This window comes from Periplaneta americana, chromosome 16 (genome assembly GCF_040183065.1).
Source record: "Periplaneta americana isolate PAMFEO1 chromosome 16, P.americana_PAMFEO1_priV1, whole genome shotgun sequence".
Classification (NCBI taxonomy): domain Eukaryota; kingdom Metazoa; phylum Arthropoda; class Insecta; order Blattodea; family Blattidae; genus Periplaneta; species Periplaneta americana.
In genome coordinates this window covers 17,397,222-17,413,712 of record NC_091132.1, presented here as the reverse complement: position 1 = coordinate 17,413,712, position 16,491 = coordinate 17,397,222, and positions in this window count along the sequence as shown.

The window sequence follows — 16,491 nt, the reverse complement described above, 5'->3', positions numbered from 1 at the left end:
ACAGGATTTAAATTGAATTATGTTAGTTTTGTTACATTTTAATACTAATTTATTGACTGAGAACCAGTCACATATTGAGAGAGATTGAAGTTTGCTTTAGTAAAAGTGTCGACTGTGAAAGGAAAATGGCGAATTTGCACTTTCCAAAGTTGATCCAAAGTCTCGTGTATGAATAAGATCCTTAGTCTTCTCTGACTTCAAACAAAGTCCCCACGTGTATGCTAGCACTGGGATAATCTGGTACGGAATCCTATCATTTCAGGAATAAATGCCGTCCGCGAGACTCATCCGGTCTGAAGGATTGTGTTGCAGTCTTTTTGCATTCAGGATTAATTGTGGGCGTAGCCGTCGGCCACCGGGTACAACTATTTACACCGCCATAAAACGGAAGGTGTTCGTAAGGCATACAGGACCCATCAGAAACACGCGAATTTAGCTATGCAACAGCATGCCCCGTGACGTCATATATTCGTTGTAACCCCCTTTCCTTCTCCCTGAATGATAGTCGTTGCGCAACGGTGGTGTTTCCACCCCCATCTCTACATCCACAAAACCCGAACCAACCCTCCGCCCCGCTGGAGTTATTGGCCCCAGTTCACATAAATTCAGGGTAAGTTGTTTGAATGCCGGAACAGCCAGCCAGCAAGGATGTCTGGCACATTTCCAATTTGCAGCAACGACCTACATACACATACAGCCGTTAAGGTGGATATATTCACGTGATTACGTCACAGATCCATGTTATTCTGTTATATTTTTCATATATATGATTTCAAATTTGAATATAACCCCAAAGAAAATAAATCAATTATACTGTGAAACACAATATGTGCTGCGTGTTTTTCTGGAAACGGAGAATATTTCTTTTAACGCATCTATCGCAAGTCTGAAAAAGCAGAAGACTGATATAGTAGATGTCTGGGGGTTGAAAGGGAAATGTATAATGCGAATTATTTGTTGCAGAGTGATTAATATTTCTCAGTGATACACGGACTGCGGGACAAATAACCGTAGAGAATTCCTGGAATGCTTGCCAAAGTCTAAGAGTCATGCATTGTACTTACAAAACAAGACGCTGAGGAAGACCGACTAGGAATAAAGAGAAAGCGATAAAATTGAGAATTTGAATGGAAATGAAAGGACGAAAAAATAAGATCGAAGCAACAGAAATGTAAAGTAAGACGTAAGAAAATAGGATTAAAATTCCAATGCTTGTATTAAATATATTGTCAGACGCTCCAAGCCTGTGTAGGGTATAGAGATTTTGACGATGTCACACATATAATAATAATAATAATAATAATAATAATAATAATAATAATAATAATAATAATAATAATAATAATAATGGCTTTATTTAACCTGGCAGAGTTAAGGCCGTAAGACCTTCTCTTACACTCAACCAGGATTAAAACTTGCTTACACAGTTGAACATAAAACTGGATCGGAATTAAGTAATTACATACTGATACGATTTAGGTAAATAATGAGACCAAAAGAGGTAGTTACATGAAATTTACCTCATAAAATAAAAATAAACATAGTGGAATACATATTAATGTTGTTAGAATCAAATACGAATCACATAAAAACAGAAGCCAATAATTCAATAAAAAAATGTATACAGCAGTGGCGGCTGATTGACTGAGGCAAGTGAGGCCGGGCCTGAGTCACTTGGCTTAACTGAAATCAAATTTTGTTTTTATGTAATGTATTAGTTATTTGAATGAAGCATATATCGCTGTAGAAGCATTTGAAAACTTTGTGATGTAGATAGACCTGTTTTGCGGTAAAATTTGTTCCTGAGGCCAGGATCGCTCATGCCGGGTCTGGCTTGTGATGTATATAGACCTGTTTTGCAGTGAAATTTGTTCATGAGGCCAGGATCGCTCGTGCCGGGTCTGCTTCTGGATTTTCGTTTGTCTTCGCGGGCTTTAGACGTTGCGCTTTAAACGTTGTAGCTGAGGCACAATTCGTCTGGCCTGGTCAGGTTTCACTCCTCTCAACCATGGGCCGGCCTCAAGGGTAGAGTGGGGTGGGAATAGGGTGACTTGTTTTCCTAAATAGGCCATAAATAACAAACATTCCAGCTCTTTGGCAGGCAGAGACCCACACTATTCTCTCCTCTTATGTCTTAGTTTATGACTTAAGCGAGGGCGTTGTACTATTGTACTTCGTGTAGTGAATCTGGGCCAATGTTGTTATGTATTTCGGGAAAATATAAACAGAAACAAATGCGAAAAATAATGCTGGTGTAGTTAATTTATTGTTAGAGTGTCCTTTTTCGAGAAGAAATAATATTGAAAGAAATTAAGTTTTAAATAAAGAGAGAGCCGACCGAGATACCTACGACATCGCTGACAATTTTTCTGACAGATAATCTTAAAAAGCGAGTTTCTATTGCATCCTGGTATGGGCACATAAATGGTTAAGTGGTAATGTGGTGCAAAATAAACTTCTCTTGGCCTTGTTTGTTGCTGTCAAGGGAAAAAAATAAAAATAAAAGAAAGAAAGGGAAATTTCAACACATAATATGGGTTGCTTCATCACACTGAAACAATCATTGAAACTCGCAGCGTAACAGCTTATTTGGTGAGTGAAATTATTATTTTTCATTACTAGTAATAATAATAATAACAATAATTATAATAATACAGTAATAATGATATTAATAATATAACAACAATAATAATTAATATCATAAATAAGCATTTCCTATCGGAGGCACTTAAACTAGTTGCATCTGGCCTCACCGAGGATTTGGATCACCGGCCGCTACTGGTACACAGTAAAGATAAAAATAAAACACATTAGTATACATATTAGTGTTAGATTACAATTAAGTAGGATTTACTAATTAAACCAGAAACCGACAGTTGAATAACATGTACACAAAAATATATTAATAATAAAAAACAACACAGTGGGATACATATTGTCATTAAGTGATAAATAAACACGATTTAGATAATAAAAATAAGAAACAAAAAAAGAAATACATAAATACAGTGGAACACATTCCATTAAATATTTGCAACGAGTTAGGTCTGGCAACTCATCATAAGATATTTTTCTAATTTATATTTGAAGGAAATTAAAGTTCGGCAGCCCTTGACTTTAGGCGGCAGAGAATTCTGGTGACGAGAAGTAGCAACAGTGAAAGATGAAGAATAAAGAGATGATGTGTGCAGTGGCATTTCTAGCGTGTTATCATATTGTGACCGAGTATTTAAGTTATGATACCGAGAAAGACTGTGGAATCGGACAGATAAGTAAGAGGGACTAGAGGTGTGCAAAATTCGGTATAAGAGAGAAACCATTGGCTTTGAATATGCCAGGCATTGCACGCAATTCATGTTTGAAATGTTCCACAATATGACTTCTAGTGTTAGAATCTACACCGGTTACAGATTAAAGATCGTCAAAATACACTATCTCTATTTAATAATAACAATAATAATAATAATAATAATAATAATAATAATAATAATAATAATAATAATAATAATAAAGGGTTAAATTCTGGATAGTAATAAAATAGTCCTATAATTGAACAGGTTTCATCATTGAAATATCTCGGAAATATTTTAAACTACTTCTACTTACAAAATGGCTTTAGAGAACCCGGAGGTTCATTGCCGCTCTCGCATAAGCCTACCATCGGTCCCTATCCTGAGCAAGATTAATCCAGTCCCTACCATCACATCCCATCTCCCTCAAATTCATTTTAATATTATCCTCCCATTTACGTCCCAGTTTCTCCGAAGGTCTTTTTCTCTCAGAACTGCCAACTGACACTATATACGCATTTCTGGATTCACTCATACTCGTACGTGCTACATGCCCTGCCCATCTCAAACATCTGCATTTAATATTCCTAAGTATGTTAGGTGAATAATACAATGTGTGAAGTTCTGCGTTGTATAACTTTCTCCATTCTCCTGTAACTTCATCCCTCTTAGCCCCAGATATTTTCCTAAGCACCTTATTCTCATACACCCTTAACCTCTGTTCCTCTCTCAAAGTGAGAGTCCAAGTTTCACAATCATACAGAACAACCGGTAATATAAATGTTTTATAAATTCTGACTTTCAGTTTTTTGAAAGCAGACTAGATGACGAAATCTTCTCAACCGAATAATAGCAGACATTTGCCATATTTATTCTGCGTTTAATTTACTCTCGACTGTCATTTATATTTGTTACTGTTGCTCCAAGGAACTTGAATTTTTTCCACCTTGTCAAAGGATAAATTTGAAATTTTTATATTTCCATTTCGTACTACGTTCTGGTCACGAGGCATAATCACATACTTTTTCTTTTCAGGATTTACTTCCAAACGTATCTCATTACTTGCTTCAAGTAAAATCCCCTTGTTTTCCCTAATAATTTGTGGATTTTCTCCTAACATATTCACGTCATCCATATAAACAAGCAGCTCATATAACCCGTTCAATTCCAAACCGTCTCTGTTATCCTGGACTCTCCTAATGGCATATTCTAGAGCGAAGTTAAAAAGTAAAGGTGATAGTGCATCTCCTTGCAGTGGATTGGAAAAGCATCAGACAGAAACTGGCCTATGCTGTACATTTCACAGAGACACATTTTAACTAACCGAACTAGTTTTTTGTGAATACCAAATTCAATAAAACTCCTCTCTTAAACAAGTAATATGCCTTTTTGAAATGTATGAGTAACTGATGCACTATAGACTTATAAATTTTAGTCCGCCTCCAAAAAAACGAAATGAAATCACATAGGTCTGAATTGATTCGCAATATATACGAAAATACGTAAAAACACACAATTACAAAACACGTGTCTCCCTCTAATAACACAGATCTCTTGTTTACATTTTCACCTTCTTATGTTCCAATGCAACTAAAAGCAGCGTTATATTTTTTCCTTGTGTTCAAGTATAAGAATCTGGTGCCTGTTAAAACCTCAGCTTAAGACTTCGCTCAATCTCTCCGTTGCAAGACCCACGAAACTTCTCTGATAGTTCAGCACAGTGTTGGTGCTCCTTCCTCCAAGACAGTTTTTCCAATTTAATTGATAATGAGAAATACAACTTAAAACTGGTTGTACGTTGAGTTCTTCTACGATGTCTTCATTTGGATTTAAATCCCATCTTGCACAACCAACCTTTCTTTTCACAGACTTCAATTCACTAGCCGTTAATCTGTTTTTCCCTTTATCCTAATCGTCCAAGTTCCGCTTCCGCTGTAAAGTACAGATGAAGCTTAAGTTTAATGTAGCCACACAGACGTTCAAAGATATCTGACCCTACTAATGGATAGTGATCAAATTTCAACACATTTAAAGGACAGAACTGAAATTCTTTCAAACATTCATTATCATAATACATTGATCTCTTAAATTAACTGAACATATTTGGAATTAAATCACAAAACATGCTCTAAAAAATTTCACATAAAACAGTTTTATCTCGAAAAGGAAGCAAAAACGAGCAAATTTGCATTAAACCTTTCTGTTTGAAATATCTAAAACAAATAATCCCCTGAAATTAATGACATTACTTACGGTCCACCCTGTATAATAGTCTATTTCAATTATTAAATCTTGTTTAGAACCACTGATAAAATAATCAGCTCCTAACATAAATAGTTTTTTAGATGTGTGCACTCATATTTTATACAAATTTAAAATGAGTATGTAATAATCAGTAAAGAAAAAACTATCCGCCTAAAAATTATGCCTTACACCTTACGACATTCCTAAATGATCCACTATGTCTATAAAGCTGTAAAAATTACATCAAATTATGGCCAAACTTTTTGTGTATTTGTAGTTTAAATAATGTTAATGCATTTATAATGATTTCTTTCAATGCATTCACTTACAACTACCACTAAAAAGAGGACATAACATGGTTTAATCCTGCAAAGATCTTCATTTTATAGCAATTATAAGAATATATCAAGCCGTTGCACACTTTTAAAACTGTATGCAAATAACGACTTAATCCCTACGGTAAACAGAGTGGCTTAAAGGAAAAATAATTCCACTAATTTACCCTAAATCAGGACCACGACTTCCCCCTCGTAATCCAGGTTGAACGGTGTCGTTAAGTAAGCCAATTAAAGGAAAATATGTCCAACCTAATGTACGTTCCTCTAGAGTTAAACAACTAAAGAATCCTTAGCTTACGAAGAGAGGGTACGCCTTTGGGATCATCGATTTTGTTGATTCCCTTTTTGATGAAAGTTATGATATAAACTAAAGAATATTAGAATCACATTATACAACCCTTGCCGATTTCTAAGTTATTGGAAAATAAAAACCATGTTTTAGTAAATGAATGAATGAATTAATTAATATTGACTGCGAATGAGCTTCCACCTGGTGGCAGTTACAGATAACAAATGAAGATAAATGAATGTAAGGAAAGAAATTAGATACTACAAAATATAAACACTTACAACACATGTTAATGTGTTCCTATCTGTGTCAGGATTTGATGCAATGGAAGACTAGAAAGCTTTGCCATCATCTTCTACACTTTACGGTGTTTGCCTGGTGTCAATTCAATCAAGATTGTCATCCTCGGGGAATTCAACCCCGGAACTCCTGATTTCGAGGCACTTTGTTTCCAAGACTATCACATTCAGTAGATATTAATACATATATAAAAACAGATTGGCAACATTTTCCATATATGGACACACACATTTTAGCACAAATAGGCCTTAACATTTGTCACTAATTTTACTCTCACCTCACTCACTTCACTGGCACTATGACACCTTTCACTCTCACTTCAAAATAAAGAAGATAAATTTGCGAATTGTAAATGAGACAGTAGAATGGATAGCTTAAAATACATGGAGTGCAGTGTAAGTAGTAATATGAGATGCTGCTAGGAAGTCAAAAGAAGGATAGCAGTGGTAAAGGAAGCTTTTAATAGTAAAATGAACACCTATGGAAAAATAACTAAGGAAGAGACGAGTGAAGTGCTTTGTGTGGAGTGCGGCATTGCATGGGGCAGAAACATTGACACGACGAAGTGAAGGGAAATGACTGGAAGTATTTAAAATGTGAGCGGGAGAAAAGTTTGGGGCAGAAGAAGATATCAGATGATAGACAACATTAAGATGTATGGATCATATGCGGAGATTAAGAGAAGACCAAGCAGAAAAGTGAATACATTTTCCATGTTTTGGTACATTTTAACATTCAGGTGTATTAATATTATTTATATACAATTCTAATGTTTCATAACACTAATTGCAGTGTGCAAAATTAATTGCCGTATATAATTGCTGTAGAATTTAAAGTTTCCGATAAGTTCACTAACCTAACTTTTGTATCCGAAAATCACATCTCACTGGAATCCAATCTTCTATTGATTTGTTACTGATCAGAAGGCTTTACGTTAGCGACGTAATAATTCTCAACAATTCAGACATGATATGCTATGAAAGTTATTCACTAAAATGCTGTCTACTGGCTGTAAAACACATTCATTAGTTAATTTTTACTTATTTTCTAGAAATGACGCTCTTTCTTACATTCAAATTCAAATTTATTTACAATTTACATTTGAAATGAATACATATGAATAGATACCCGAAATGAGCATATGCTCGTGCTCTGGTACAATCCAGTAGTCCACATAAATTTTACAGAGATCAAATAATAATGTTGATGATAGAAATAACAATAATAATAATAATAATAATAATAATAATAATAATAATAATAATAATCGTGACGAAGATGATGCAAAGATAGTAATACAAAATAATTCATTAATAATAATAACAATAATATTAGTGATAAAACAAAAATATTTACAATAATAAAATAAATACTAATACGGATAAAATAAAATATAAAACCACTTAACGAGAGTTAACACAACTTAAATAAGCATATAATAACCGGAAAAAAATGACGAACTCGAAAATCGACAGAAAAGTTCGTTGTATCACAGACGACAGCAACCGCCGTATTGACATTGTGTTGTGCATTAATGGTAGTAGTGGGGAGCTGAAAGTCAACGTAACTGCCGTTCTCTTCGAATCTTCTCGTACAATCATGGGAAGTTAATGCTGCAAAAACAAAATGTCTACGAGTCAAACTATTCATTATTACCAGGATAAATATAAATAATACTGAAATATATTAATCAAGTTTCAGTTATAGATCTCCCCTTTTGTGCAAGAGGTATCATATCAAAATATTTTATGAATGGCGGGGAAAATATAAATTTAAAGAACTCTCTAGTGATAAGTACAATCAAGTATATCTGTGGCGATGCTATGAAATCATTTATTGGAGATATACACTGTTATTAATTAAGAAAATGATCTATTTATATTTATTATTTTATATTTATTATTCGTTTTCTTATTTTCTATTGTTGGTTTTATCATTAATTTAAACAGTATTTGATAGATCTAAAAATTTGTCCCTGTGTCCTCTTTCCGCTTTTTTCACTCCATATTTAATCAATAACAATGCTCGTATGTTTATCTGATCGTCATTTTTTCAACGTCTCTTGAAATCAAGACGAATTCTACATGTTCATCTGTGGTATAAAAACGTGGAAACAGCTTGATTCTTCGTCAAAATGTGTTCTATTGGCTATCTTGCAATAATAAGTCGTCGTTAGTAAAATTACATTTCATTTTACACGGTGACACGTGTTACGATTTGAAAGAGAACTTATAAATTTAATGAAGAATTAGCTAAGTATGACAGCTCAGTTTTCGTGAAATCGTCTCTTAATATAAGGTATAAAATAAGGTAGGCTTTGATGCATTATAGGTACCACCAGCCTGTTTGATAATATCAATTCATATTCTTATCTAGAAATAGTATATCATTGATTGTTATTCTAATAGAGCCAACTTAATACAATTAATTAATAATTTTCATACATATATTTCAATAATAGAGTATCACTGCCGTCTCCAAACTTTTTCATTATTCATTATAGTTTTTTTTCTCAAATATTTTTCCTCGACCTTGTAGTGTTTAAATACCCGCTATGGTGACATGTAAACAAACGATCTTTGGCTCTCAGTTATTTAGACAGTAATTATCGATAATTTAATTTATCGAACTGCTACTTCCGTTGACCTTTTTTTTAACGAGATATTTTATTAACTGGCGGTACCTATAATACATCTGTTCCGTTTTGTCATTAGCTATCAGTTAAGGGAAAGCAATTTGATTGAATGGCCTTGGGTTTCGACCCACGGACTTCCAAAATATAAACTCCACACGCAAGAAACTCTCCTCCGTTCTTTTCTTTGTGCATAGATAAGCGCTCACAAAACGTAGCATGCGATCTGACTCGAAAGACACGTGCTGTCTATGAATAAGTTACATGGCACAGAACATTGCCTGAATTTCGTCATAGTGACATTACGACATGATTCCTAAAACCCTTACAAATAGCACAGGAAATATTTATATTGTTTGGGCTGTGTAGGCTGAAAATATGCACACCTGCCACTGTTAATACACTCACAGCTCTATCTTTAGTGCTATACAAAGCTACGATGTCGTTACTGACCATTTCATTACTTGTTGAAATGACACTTGTAGCCCTATCATAAGAGCGCAATGAAATACTTGCGTGGCATTTCACATTACTTTTAAGGACATTTAAGGACATGTCCGATTTGCACTTCCTTTTACACTACCATAATACGACCATAATGATAAGGCATCATTTGTGAGTCAACTGAGTCAGGGGATAATGTGGTAAAGTGGCCAGTTCATTTCCCCCTTGATCGATCACTATGGATTGGTATGGATCAGATATCTCTGAACGCCAGTGTACACTGATGTTCAAAGATATCTGACCTACGACTTTCTGATAGCGTAAACGAACATTCCAACCACGGGATGTCAGAACCAAAGATATAAAAAGTTGACAAACTTTGAAAGAGTTCCACTAGTTGATTGGGCGATTGAATACGTGTCAGGAGAAAATATTATATAGATTAAACATAAATTATTCTCATAATTGACAATATCATCGGTTTCCAGCTAAACCCAGTGTCGTTTTACAATCAGTAGAGTGGGATGAAAAATTGAATTCTATAATGCGGGTATATTTATGTACTGTTGGTAACACTGACTATTATCTTCACTATATATTCATAGAAGTAATAACTTAAGAAACCACACTTACACCAAGTTATCGATCACAATCGATTACTAGGGTCACATACATTTGAACGCCAGTGTAGGCTACATATGACTACCCTCCAGTACAAGTTGTTATCGATATCTCGAAATAATCCACACTTAACAAAATCGATAGTATTTTCTTTGAACTACAGTACAGTCCTTTGAATTATAAATGAAATTGTCATATCGGCTGTGCTCAAGAAATTTTATACTTTTGCTTTTTATACAGGGTGAATCTAAATTCAACCGACAAACTTCCAGGAGTTGTAGATGACAACTAAAAAATTAGGTATATGAAACGCATGGTCAGAAACGAATTCTTCATAAGATACAGGGTGTTAGTTATTTTTATTTGCAAGCTAATCTATGCTTTATCACCCTACATTTAACTTTACTTTTGTTACTGTCATAATTATTTTAACGTACCTAAATTAGTCGAGAAAAAAGTCAAATTCTTAATACTGTAGAATTGTGCATCCAAAAAGAATAAACTAACACATGGATGTAATTGCACAATAATCTAACAAAAGCAGATTACAGCAGATTTCATTCAAAGTGTGATCTTTCTGATTCGATACAGGCTCTCCACCCTTAATCATTGACCGCCTGACCATTGAAAAATTTTCACGAATTTCTCTTAACTCATGGGCTGCAGCAAAGATCCTTAGCACTAAATCTTCAGCTGAAGTAAAGAGAATACGATAAACTTCGGTCTTCATGTGACCCCCACACAAAAAGTCTAACTCGCTTAGATCTGGTGACCGAGCAGGCCAGGATACTGGACCACAACGCTCAGTCCATCCAACACGAAGAGCATTGTCAAGTTGGTAGGTTACGTATGTCAGCCAGAAATATGCTGCACTGTTTAGGTAGTGGACTGAGTTCAGGTAGAGTGCGGCGCATATGTCCAACAGGTAGTAATATTGCTATAGGATTTTTGGCCTTCCAAGTACCGCGGTCATTCGGTTGAGAATCACTGCTCTACTCTACATCTTCGGCCAGGGAACCGCGCTAGAATGAGGAAAAGTGGATCTCTTCATCGAGAAGGTTGAGAAACGCCGCGCTATGTACAACAGAGACCGGAAGTTTTAGGCATTATGAATCATTGAAATATGCAGGCAAAAAGGCATCATAAATAGCTAAAATAGGCAGGCAAAAATACATTATAAATAGCTAAAATACGGAATAAAAGGCAATTACAAAAACCTTGCACTTTCCGCAAAGGGATTTCGGCAGCAAGAAAAGCTTTACATAAGTCGAGTGCAAATTGAGATTTTCGACTCGATGTTGCAATTACTGTTGGGAGCAAAGAAATCTTCTTCCCAGTAGCCTTGGAAAGTGCATTTTTGTGTTTGGTTGTACTGATATGTTGCGATATGAAATATTTAGCTGTAGTCGCGACGCTGTTATTCCCGGCGTGACTCCTCCTCTTTGCTTACGTCTTAGGAAGCCAAGGCTCTGTAAAGTCTAGGTAGGTATTATCGTTCGCCATTTTTGTTCTTTCGTTGCCGAGCTACCAGACGAGGGATCTATTTGCCACACCGTTAAACATTATCATGTCGTAGCTCCTATGATAATATATCAAATGCACTGTAATTGAGCAAATGATTGAGCGGAAATTAACGTCCTCGTGTGCTTTCTGCGAACGCCAATGAAAGAGCCAAAATGGCGGGCGATTATATTAAGTATTTATCCAGCCTTAGGAAATGTATGACGTCTTCATCAGCGAATCACAAGACGCACACGTTTAAATGTAGCCGACCTGCAACGTGATTGGCTGCCGGAAATTAGAGCGACGGGACTATAGTTGCAACAACGTCGCAATGAAAACTGAAAGAAAAATAACGTTATACCCGCACTCATTGTTGCCTTTTCAAATAAACACAAGCGATAATTAAAACGCTTACTGTTATACACTTTTGCCGGCAGCACTCATTGTTGCAAAGAGAATATGAACTGACTGAAAGACAATAATATACATTCGGTGAAGTCACTTTCATTGTAGCGGTTATAGAAATAAATTAAATTATACCTGTAGGCAATTTTAATAATAAATTAATAAATAATAGATAAATAATCAAATAAAGGCAAAAACATTTATTTTGTAAATTAGGCATTTATATTTAAAAAAAAAGACAGAAAAGGGCAACATAAAAACTGTGACGTTTCAGTCACAAAGGTATAATTCGTACAGATTTACTTTTAAAATGAAGATAGATTTAACACATTTAAAAAGGCATTCTGCCAAAGTTCCGGTCTCTGGTAATAAAGAACAAACTTACATGAAGATGATTATTGTCGCATGTAATAAAAAATGGATATATTACCGCAACCCTGATACCTCAGAACAGTGACTCTATTCGCCTCAAAACGGTAGGGCTTGTGACTAAATGGACTCGGTTTAACGGAAAGGAATGTTACATGTCTGCTGGAATTACGAAGGTGTAATTCACTTTGAGGCGGTTCCAAACGTGATTGCTATTGATGCTGAGTTTATTATCAACGGTAGGGACGAGTTTATGCAGATCTGACTCTGAGGTATCCGACGCTAGTTAATCTAAAGCGAGTTCTCTTGAAACAGTATAATACAATAACCCATACCATTCAAACTACAAGGAATTATGTGGAATTGAACTCATACCACCTCCAGCATATGGCCGTGAACTTGCGCCTTCGAAGCACCATTTGTTTCGATCCATGGTCCACTTGCTTCGTGGAGCGAATTTCCGAAAGATTGAAGCAGTTTAATTCGTTGTTCGCAAATACTTTGAATCAAAGCAAGAATTTGTACCGTCATACACTGGCTGAAAATTGGCTCAGACCATAAAAAGGTAACGGTATAGATGTGGATTCGCTTGTTTGCTGATCTAGAGCTTTTCTCGAGAGTGCTTTTGATTCCAGCTTCAGCTGATAACCTGATTGGATTTTTCCTGAGTAGGAGTGTGATTTTATGGTGACTATTTCGTTTGTATGACGTCATTTCATTTTCGACCAATGAAGTGTAATGAAATTTTGAATTCCAATCAATCACAGTCATATATCATACGTAGCTCAATTTATCACTATCAGTGTCGCCAACTTCCCAGTCTAAATAACTAATTATTTAAATTGAATTCAATTTAACCAAAAAACAAAAACTTAGATATTGAGGAGTAAGCCTGAAACCAGGATTAATTGCATTTTAGATTTCAGCCCCCAGCCATCACACTTTGAAATTTCAAATGGCACCCCTATACACTTAAACTAGCCGTACCCGTGCGCTCTGCTGCACCCGTTAGAAATAAATATAAAGTAATTACATAATTAAAATAGGACAATTGATCCAGGGAACATTCGTGTTTGTTAGAAGGATAAATCGTTTAATATGTTACTTAATTGAAATTGCATTTAAATAATTAAAATGCGATCATTTTGCTCCAGAGAGCACTCATTTGGTGCAATGATAAATTCCTTTAACATGTTTCTTATTTGCTATTACATGCAACCATAGTTTAATGAAGATTGACATATCATTTAGTTTTAATGTGTAAACTTTATATTACTTGCTATATATTTCCATTGAATTATGGTAATAACTTTTAACCATTGTTTTCTACGTCTTCAGTAAATAGCGCTTGGCCCACTATGGTTCTGAACCCTTCAAATAACTTAAATAGTGATACAGCATAAACAGTGATATGTAATTATATTTCTTTCTTTCGAAAATGTAAGAATTCATGATCTCCTATGTACCATTGCCATGGAAAGAATAAATGTGTTTTTTCTTCCTACTCGAAAAATTTTTATTTTTCACATTTACTGCAGGCGGCGGTGAAAATGTATTGCATTGTTATTTTAAAAGTCTTGTATATCCTTAAATATCAGTCTATCAAAATTTTGCATAGAATAAAACTTATCGGAAATCATTTTTAAAGAAACGTTTGTTATGTAACATTTTTTACAAAAATCAATAATAAGCGAGATATTTCGATTTATTTAATTTAGGCCTCCTTATAACCCCCCTTTTAAATAAAGTATTTTGAATGCCATATAGCCTAAAATCTAAGTTACAACGAACTTAATTTATATTCCAATTTTCATATAAATCGGTTCAGCCATTATCGCGTGAAAAGGTAACAAACATCCAGACAGACATACAAACAAAAATGTCAAAAAAGCGATTTTCGGTTTCAGGGTGGTTAATTACATATGTCAGGACCAATTATTTTTGGAAAATCGAAAATTGCCAGAAAAATTTCGGCTACAGATTTATTATTAGTATAGATATAAAAGAGTATTCAATTGTTTATACACATCATTCATTTGTTTTAGCATCTTTTGTTTTCTGTCGTCGCCTGGCAACCTGGATTGTTGTTATTGTTGATTAGAGGTGAAGAGAATTAAGCTACAAAAACGTATTTGGAATTTCATGTAATAGTTGTGTTTGTGTATTAAATTATTTTAAAATGGTGTATATCCTTCAAGAGAGAACATAAGTCATCCTTATTGATTAAATTTAGGAAATTACACAAAATAAGCTGTGTGTGAGTTGTATAAACAATTGAATGCTCTTTCATATTTAAGTATAGAAATATAGGTGTGCCATTTAAAAGTTCCGGGTTCGATCCCGGGCCAGGTCGATGGCATTTAAGTATGCTTAAATGCGACAGGCTCATGTCAGTAGATTTACTGGCATGTAAAAGAACTCCTGCGGGACAAAATTCCGGCACATCCGGCGACGCTGATATAACCTCTGCAGTTGCGAGCGTCGTTAAATAAAAAAAAAACATAACATTAACATTAACCATTTAAAATTTGAAAGTGGGAGTGGCTAGGGGTGGGGGAAGAAATCTGAAATGCAATTAAGCCTGGTTACAATCTTTCCCCTCAATATCTAACTTGACATTTTTTTTTTGTTTAAATTTAATTCAATATAAATAATTAGTTATTTAGACTGGGAAGTTTTGAAATGAAAGCCCTGTATATTATAATAGTTTTAATGTATTTTATATGCATTTTTGTAGTGAATTATATTTATAAGTAAAAAAAGCTATGGCCTTTGCACAAATCACGTATGAGCTAATTTTTAAATTCAAGTTGTAGATGTGTTGCGAGATAGCAGTGGTCTTTGGTGGATAGGTAGGAAAAACAGTTGCGAAACGAGGATGAAAAACACTAGTCAATAAATTTGGAAAATTTAAGCCTCAATACTTGACAGACGCCCAAGGTAAAATAAAAGCACTGAATTGGAAAACAGTTTTAGAATAGCCTATGAAACAAATAGCGGCCTAATCCATTGTCATTAGCTGAGGTTGAACTCACATACTTCGGATGTGATAATGAGCATAATAATTGCAATATTACTAAGGGAGTAGAATCCATCATAGTTGAATTATTGTCAAGGCAATTGATGTTGCGTAACTGGTTCGAAAACCACCGCATGTTCATACTGAAAATAATAGAAATGCAGAGTCTTAATACTAAAAACTTTTCTCGTTCCACATAATTCAGTAAGCTTTATAAAAGCGAAGTAGTCTGAGCATTATGGGACATTAAAAAAATCTCAGTAATGCAACACTTAAGCAAAAAGTTTCCTAATGTCTTACCAGCTTTCAAATTACTTTCCGCAGCAAGTTTTGAAGTTGAGAGGCCCCAGTTTGGTTCGGAGCCTGATTGTTCTGGAACTGTACCAGATACCCTCACCCCCCCCCCCGAATCCGAAGAGGTCAGGGGGAGGATGAGCGGCAAGGGGGGGGGAGAGTGAGCTTGGGAATTGTTAGGGCTGGGATACAATGTGATGCTTGTATTGTCTGTAGAGAGCACAGCCACTCTAAATCGATTTCTATTTTATTGTCTCACTAAAAAAAAAGAAGGGAGAGAGGTGAATAGCTCGTGGAAACAGTTTTCATTTTGTCATACTGCAAGAGAATGAAATGGAGGGCAAAGAGAAATACACTCTGCAAAGATTTGTTAGGCAGAATTGTAACTCCAAAATAGCAAGTGTAAATAAAACACGTTCATCTGTTTGTTTGCTCAGCCTCGCAGAAATGTAAGCTGATTTTTTTACCCCCCGTTATATCGTGTAGACTATTGCGTGCGTATCGCTTTTGTTTTCTTTTTTCCACCCCTTATCTGCCCTCATTTAAGAACTAGGAATTTACACAGGTAGCATTACTTGAAATCGCTTCACTTTAAGCGAACCTAATTAATTATTAAGTTTTAACATAGCAAAGGCATAGAAAAGTGTTTTTATATGATATATTTAGTCACAGCATTTATTACGTGTAATGGTGGACCTCACATTTTCACCTATACTGTGCTACCATTAACAATTATTACAAAT